The sequence below is a fragment of the Camarhynchus parvulus genome, chromosome 1, assembly GCF_901933205.1.
Source record: "Camarhynchus parvulus chromosome 1, STF_HiC, whole genome shotgun sequence".
Classification (NCBI taxonomy): domain Eukaryota; kingdom Metazoa; phylum Chordata; class Aves; order Passeriformes; family Thraupidae; genus Camarhynchus; species Camarhynchus parvulus.
In genome coordinates this window covers 25,019,670-25,027,617 of record NC_044571.1, presented here as the reverse complement: position 1 = coordinate 25,027,617, position 7,948 = coordinate 25,019,670, and positions in this window count along the sequence as shown.

Sequence of the window (7,948 nt, the reverse complement as noted above, 5' to 3'; positions counted from 1 at the left end):
AAATTGTCTGTTCCCAAAGTCATAAGACTGAAGAAGCTATTATGAGAGCAGAGCATTTTATTTCAGATGCAACCACACAAATCTCAAGGAGAGAGGAGGCTGGCAGAAAGAAAAGTCCCCTGATATAAATCTTTTAATTAACATTGCAAAACATTCTTTTCTGTATGCAGGTGAATAATTTACACACAATTCACTTGTATTTCTAATCCTTATCACTAAATACTTTTTTTTTTCTTCCAAGTTTGATTTATTTTGAAAAAAAGTCGAACTAGCAAAGTGTATTGTATGATGAGAGAATTCAGGATGTATACCACTGAGGGTATTTAAATTGCATTAATTCTTCTACAAAGCGAGAGCATAAAGGTGACTCTATCTGTCTTACCCAAGTTTTGCATTATTCACTTAATGGATCCAAATTTATTTTAAGGTTTTTGAGGTTTTTTGGTTTTGGGGTTTTCCCCATAATGCTGAGCTATGAGCCTGGGATATATTAACCTTTTGGGGCCCCATTTGTCAGCCAGCCAAATGCAAGAGACAACTCCATATTCTTTGCATCAGGATCCTTCTCCCAGAGCAAGAAGCACAAACAGAAGTTCAGGTCCAGTTCAGCCAGCATCAGTGTTGGACAACTGATGTACCAGCACCATGAAGTCACCTACAGCCTGCATCCTCTGCAGATCCCACAGATGTGTTCCAACCCTCCCTCTCATCTGATGGCCACAGGAGGCAGCTGACTTATTAAACTACAGAAAATAAAACTAATAACTTAAAGCATCTTAAAAATTAATGTTACTGTCCATAGGGCTACATGGAGGAATCACCTTGAAACATTTTTTGAGTGAGACAGACTCAGTGCACAGGCACATGGTACTTACAGCACACTCACACATTACACAAAATGACTGTACTGCAAGAAATTCTGCAGTACAGTAATTCTGCAGTAAAGGAATTTCAGACACATCTTTTGCTCCCTACATCACTAGTTTCCTAAAATTTTGATGGAGGTTAGATTTTCACCCCAACAACTGAAAAGAATTTTTACTTCTGTGTGTCCAGTGTCCATCCACCTGGATGGAATTAATTTTATACTCTTTGTTACTGCAGTATCTGTGGTAGTCATCTACTGTGACTACAGGTGTAGTATGCAAGGTCTTTAAAAATGGTTGCCCTGAACTACCAAGGAGAGGACAGCAGAGCCAGCAGACCTTCTCAAGGGTGTGTAAGGGGGTGACCCTGGCTGGATGCCAGGTGCCCACCAAGCCACTCGATCACATCCCCTTCTCAGCTGAACAGGGGAGAGAAAATAAGACGGAAAACAACTCATAGGTTGAGATAAGGCAGTTTACTAAAACCAAATAAAAGGCTGTGTGCACACAGGCAAATGCAAAAACTCCAAAGATTTTACTTCCCATCAGCAAGTGATGTCCAGCCACTCTCTGGGAAGCAGGGCTGCAGGACACATAGCAGTTCCTCTGGAAGGCAAACATTGTAAATAACAAATGTTCCCCACTTCCTCCTCCTTTTCCTAGCTTTTATATCTGAGCAGACATCATATGGTATGGAATATCCCTTTGGTTAATTCAGTTCAGCTGGCCTAGCTGTGTCCCCTCCCAAGACCTTGCCCACTCCCAGCCTACCGAGGTGGGGGCAGAAGACAGAGCTGAGGCTGTGCCAGCGCTGCTCAGAGCAGCCAAAACTCTGCAGTGCTATCAGCTGCTCTCCCCAGCAATGGGGAAAACAACTCCACCTCATCCAGACCAAATACAATCTCTACCTCTTATTCCATTCCATTTGTGCCATACTCAGATCTCACAAAATTTAATCTTCTAACTATTGCACTGTATTTACTTCTCATTGCTGAAATCCCTTTTTACCAGCACTTATACCTTAAACTACACCCTTAAACCATCTTTATACCACACATACAGATCCACACATTTTCATTAATTATCCCCAGTCCTTTCACAGATAGATATCATTTTCCCATTCCATGGGCTTCCTCTGCCCCTCCAGATGTTCAGAAACAGTCCATGACTTGGATTCCGTTCCATCAGGATGGGTGCTCAGGACAGGAGAAGCAGCACACTTGACCAGCCTGGCTCGGGTGGTCGTCGCACTCGCCTTGCTCCCCACAAAATTCACTCTTCACCAGTCCATGTCGCTCCTGCTTCTTTACTTCCTGCAACATAAAACTCACACCACAGATTATTTTTCCCCCAAGGTCAAATCTCCTTGAGGCACACACCAGGTCTCCCCATCCTTCCACATTACCCACCAAGTACACCCAGGTCCCTGGGCAAAGACAATCCCACAAATGGGTTTGCCCTTTCCCATGAGAGGAGAAATCCCCACTGACTCCCCCAGCTGCTTCCCCATGTGTAGCACAGGGACCTAGTCTCCTCCCAGACCTTGGGCAGGACCAGGGCGGTTAGCAGATCCCCAAGTGTTAACCAGCCAAGTGGCTTCTGCTAAATTTGCATCCCAAAGCTTCCATGCCCCATTGCCCAACAACTCTCAACATAGTCCTCAGCAGTGCATTATACCTCCCAATGTTTCCAGAGGCTTGTGGGTGATAAGGGATGTGATACAACCACTGAAGATCATAGGGCTGTGTTTCCGCCCCCTGGGGCCATCAATTCCAGGTTTATTTGACACTCTCCACACTGGATAACATGTCTGATATCTGATTCAGCAGTACTCAGGGGTGCTGTGACTTCATTTAGGCCACAATAGCCTATGCTAACCTCCATTCTTCATCAGACTTTTGCAACTGCCATATGGGAGAAATACAAGGTGAGTGGACCTTGCTGATAACTCCTTGGCTCTCCAGCTGAGGAATCAGCTCATGGATGGGAGCCAGGGAATCTTGGTTGGTGCCACACTGCTGCTGATGCACTGTCTTGGTAGCAATTGCCGCCTGCTGTTCCTCACCCTGCAGCTCTCCTGCAAGGAAGGGATGTTCTAAGAAGACAGGCAGGGTGGATGACTACTTGATCTTCTCTCTATTCACAGTAACTACACCAAAAAGCCATGGGTACCCTTTTACGTCCTTGAAGTATCCTCTCCTGAGACAGTCAATTGCAAGGATACAAGTGGGACAGTCACAATGGGGCACTTTTCCCACTCGTCCCCGTCAAGCTCCCTTCAGCCTCCAAAACAGACAATTTTTGGCATCCCCTTGTCAATCCAGAGATCCAGATGGGTTCTGAGCCCCTGTACTCCAATAGCACCAGCGTACACTATGCAGCAGTATCTACCAAAGCCTTGTGTACTTCTCTGGGTGGGATATGCCAGGCTATCAAATCCAGTACATCCAGTCATCCCTCTCCTCCTCCTGGCAGAAGGGAGGGACCCTCTATTCTTTTTCCTGGTTAGAGCATTCACTGTCTGACCCTTACAGTGCCAGACCAGAAATCCCCTCGCCAGGATCAAGAGAGGTAATGTCAGTTCTTCTGTGTCTGGGAGGTTGCTGATTGCTGTCTTGTGTCTGCAGAGACCACTCTGACAGCTCTGTGGGATGGCCCCTTCTCTCTTCTCTCACAGCTCTCTTCTTTCTCAGCTTTCTTCTCTCTCAGTTCACGGACACGGGCTTCCAGCTTAAAGGTGGGTTCACCGTCCCACTTCCTCATGTCTTCCCCCTGATCACACAGAAGGAACCACAGTGCACCACGTGTCATGTATCTGGGCCTCTCTTTCCCTCTGATCAGGGCAGGAGAAGACTGATTTCTTGGACTACCCTTGACAGCTGAGGTGCTGGCCTGGGTACAAAGAGTTTCTTCTAAGTTTTGGAGCCAAAAAGATGCTCTCTCTACTGTTGGTGTCTCCATTTCTGGGTAATACATTGCTGCCAAACTGTTAGAATATGATGCAGGGGCACTTTGAATTACCTTCCTCCACATGGCCATTGCGCAAGGGACATCCTTTGGATCTTTAGAGATGTTATCATTTTTTACATCACTGTAGATGACTTCTAGCACTGCTAATTCTCTCAGGTACTGGATACCTTCATGTGCAGTGGTCCACCTTCCTGGGTAGTTCACAAGATCTTCCTTAAAGGGATATTTTTCCTTCACACTTGAGATGAGTCTCCTCCAGAGACTGCAAACTGCTGTCTCTTTTCCAATTCCTCTTCCAATTCCCCGATCTCTAGCAAGGGATCCCAGCTGTTGGGCTTCCCTACCTTCCAGCAGGTGACCATCAGCCCCACAGTCCCAGCATCGAAGCAGCCAGGCAGAAATCCGCTCACCTAGCTGGCGGCTGTACTCTTTCTGCAGGTCTTGAAGTTCTGATGATGTCAGAGACTGGGAAATTTCTGTTTCCTGTTTGAATTCTTTCATTCCTTTCTTAGATTTATTTGTTGAAGGACTGATTTCTTGATCAAACCCTTCCTTTCCTGATGATTCTTCTTTTTCTTTTTCTTCTTTTACTTCTTCTTCCTTTTCTTCCTTTTCTTTTTCTTCTTTTTCTTCTTTTTCTTCTTTTTCTTCTTTTTCTTCTTTTTCTTCTTCTTCCTTTTCTTCTTTTTCTTCCATTCCTTCTTTTTCTTCTTTTTCTTTTTCTTCCTTTTCTTTTTCTTCCCTCTCTTTTTCTTCTTCCTCTTCTTTTTCTTCTTCTTCCTCCCTTTCTAATTGACAGCAAGGACTTGTTGCTCTCCCTGTCCACCTTTCTTTTTCCATTACAGGGACAGTTTCAGTAATTGTTGTGGTCTGAGTTCCTATCTCAGCCATCATGTCCTCACACACAGTTTGTGTCCCTGCCTCAGTCACAGTCCTGTGAGAGTGCAGAACTGTGGCTCTGTAGGCACAGGCCAGGCCCCAGCACAGGGCGAGAAGCTGCTGGCTTTCATTGGGCTGGGCAAGGCACCCCTCTATCAGCTGATGGGTCAGCTTGTCAGGCTTGGTTACCTGCTCATGGGTAAACTCCCAGGCAATGGGAGGTGATAACCGCCCTAGGAACCTGCCCAAATCCTTCCATGCACCCTGCCACCCAGGAACTGACTTCTTCAGGGAGCATTTGGATGTCTCCTCACTCAAAATTTGTTTTCTCATATGCCACCATGACATCAGATTCCACAAACCCCATGATATGCTTACAGTGCCAATCAAACAGATCATGTAAGGATGAGCAAGGACTGCAGGAGCCTGCATAATAAAAGAATCCACATAAATTCCACGTAGGAAGAGAGAGATGTATTCCCTCATTGTCTCCACAAGATAGCTCCCCCAGCACAGCAAGGCCATCAATGCCAGCGAAAAGCACAGAGCCATTGTTTGTATTAACATGTTCCCAAACTCAGCAAAATAAAGAGATAAGCAGTGCAGCTGGCAAGCTACACAGGAGCTTGCTACCGGATAATTAACACTACTACAGCAGGCAATCTATATAAATAGGTGTCACTGTCCCACCCCACATCAGGCACCAAAAAGGACCGTGGTGGGTTGACTCAGGCTGGATGCCAGGTGCCCACCAAGCCACTCTATGCCACCCCCTTTCTCAGCTGGACAGGGGAGAGAAATTAAGATGGAAAACAACACGTAGGTTGAGATAAGGCAGGTCAGCAAAGCAAAAGCAAAAGGTTGCGCATGCACAAGCAAAGGAAAAAAAACCAAAGATTTTATTTTCTACTTCCCATCAGCAAGTGATGTCCAGCCACTTCCTGGGAAGCAGGGCTTCAGGAAATGGAGCAGTTCCTCTGACGGCAAATGTTGCAAAAAACAAATGTTCCCCACTTCCTCCTCCTTTTCCTAGCTTTTATATCCGAGCAGACGTCATATGGTATGGAATATCCCTTTGGTCAGCTTGGGTCAGCTGGCCAAGCTGTGTCCCCTCCCAAGACCTTGCCCACTCCCAGCCTACTGGTGTGGGGGCAGAATGTCGGAGAGAGAGAGCTGAGGCTGTGCCAGCGCTGCTCAGCAGCAGCCAAAACTCTGCAGTGCTATCAGCTTCTCTCCAGCTCCCAGTGCAAAGCACAGTGCTGTGCACAGGGCTGAGCTCCATCTCATCCAGACCCAATGTGGGGTCTTAAGCCACAAAGTTAACCCACAATTCCCAAGTAAGAGCTGGAAATTTAAATACAGGCCCCTGTTTTTAAAAGTTTGGTATCACCCACCTTTCTTCTCCTTCCACCACTGGCAAGCTGTTTATAAAGTGAACCAAAGGAATAAATTAATCTGGGAATCCTGGCTGCAACTGGGGAATGCCACCAGCCCCTCCTCAAAACTGCCCTGGTCACTAATGCAGCTTTTCTGCTGTGAGACAGGACAGAGATTCTTTTGATTTTTTTAACTACCATGAAAAATAAATGCTTACGGGGAAAAGTAATCTTGGAAATGTAATCTTAAACTCAGGAGAAAACCTTAATACTGTTTACAGCACTTTCCATACAAACTGCATTTGCTCTGCTGCTCTTCCTCACGGTGTCATTCCTTCTGCTTGTTATATTTGGGACTTCAGTAGCAGCTGGGAAGGTAGGAAACTGCATGGATCATTATTAGCTTGATTATTTCTTTTCATACACTACTTTTGCTCACACTGCTTTTCATACTCAGAAATTACTAGCTCTTTTGAGCAATTCCTGCACAAGGGTGGGGGAGGTTTATGTACATATAGCAAATAGGCCATGAAAATGATGATAAATCTAAAACAACAGAATTCACTACAAAGATACATTGTTTTGAAGCATTTCTCTTACAGAATTTTTTATTATATTCTTTGCAACTGTTTACAGTGCTTTTATCTCTTTCATTGCTATTACAATTTAAAAGATTAACTGAAAATACCCTATGAAAATTAAAACAGTGGAGCAGTCCAATTCGATTGTATTTATTCTGCACTCTCCAAGAAATTAGGATACAGGTTATCAGCAACTGTGCTTAATTAGTAAGGAACCTATTTAAGCCTAATGATATGCATGGTGAGGGTTGCTGCTGCTCAATGGAGACAGTGGTTCTGCTTGACTGGGATGCTTTCAGATGGCGCAATTGTTGAAACTGATGCTCTGCTCTGCTGGTTCAGGCTTGCAGTGGTTCTCGCTCTCTCCCCAGCTGGCTGGGAACATTCTGCAATTGGAGCTGACATAGCACCCAAAGGGCTCCCTGACTGATGCCTTTGACTTCCCAGCTCGTGCCTCCAGCAGCACTTCTGCACTGCCAGCTGGCCCCACTGCACAACAAATCTGCTGCCGAGGACAGGAACGACTCTGGGGCAAGGTCTGCCTTGAGTGTTGAACCACCACTTTTCGGTAGCTGGAAGGACTTTATCATCAGCTCAAGGGTTCAGCAACACAATACAGACCTACCTGCTACCCCTACCACGCAGAAGAGCAGCAATTATAGCTGCCTGAATGATTTCAATGGGCAGTTTAAGAAGTTTGTGACTCCTGCTGCTATGACTTCCTCCTCAGCAAACACCCAATGATTTTTAAACTTTGCATTGATGCAGCAACACCTGAGAGCTGTTTACTAATCCGTGGGAGATGAAGCCTAGCTCAGCTCCTAGAGGAGCCTCCTTCTCGCTCAAACCTTTTGTTGGCAGCCTCAGCAGGAAAGGGTCAGCAAGAGAGTCACATGTTTTCTCAAACCAGGCAGATGATCTCCCCAAATCACTCTGCTGGCCAAAATAAAAAAGTCTGCAAAATAGCTGATCTGTCACACAGAAATTACAAAAATTGGCTCAAAAGATAGAAGTTTCTTGTGGCCATTGAATTCACTGTGAATAATGAAGACAGCATTTTAGACGAAGTACCAAAGCCAGGACAGAGTTTGCACAGTCAGCAGCGCTTGGCAGTGTGTCAGTATAACACAAGATGGCTCCACTTCCATCAACAAAGAGCTTAGTGCCACTGCAGAGCCCCTTGCATCTAACTCATCGTGCCCACCGACTGAAACCAGACCTTTCAGGCTGTCCCGTGCCAGTCCACTGAGCCCTCAGGGCCAAGGAGCAGAACAGT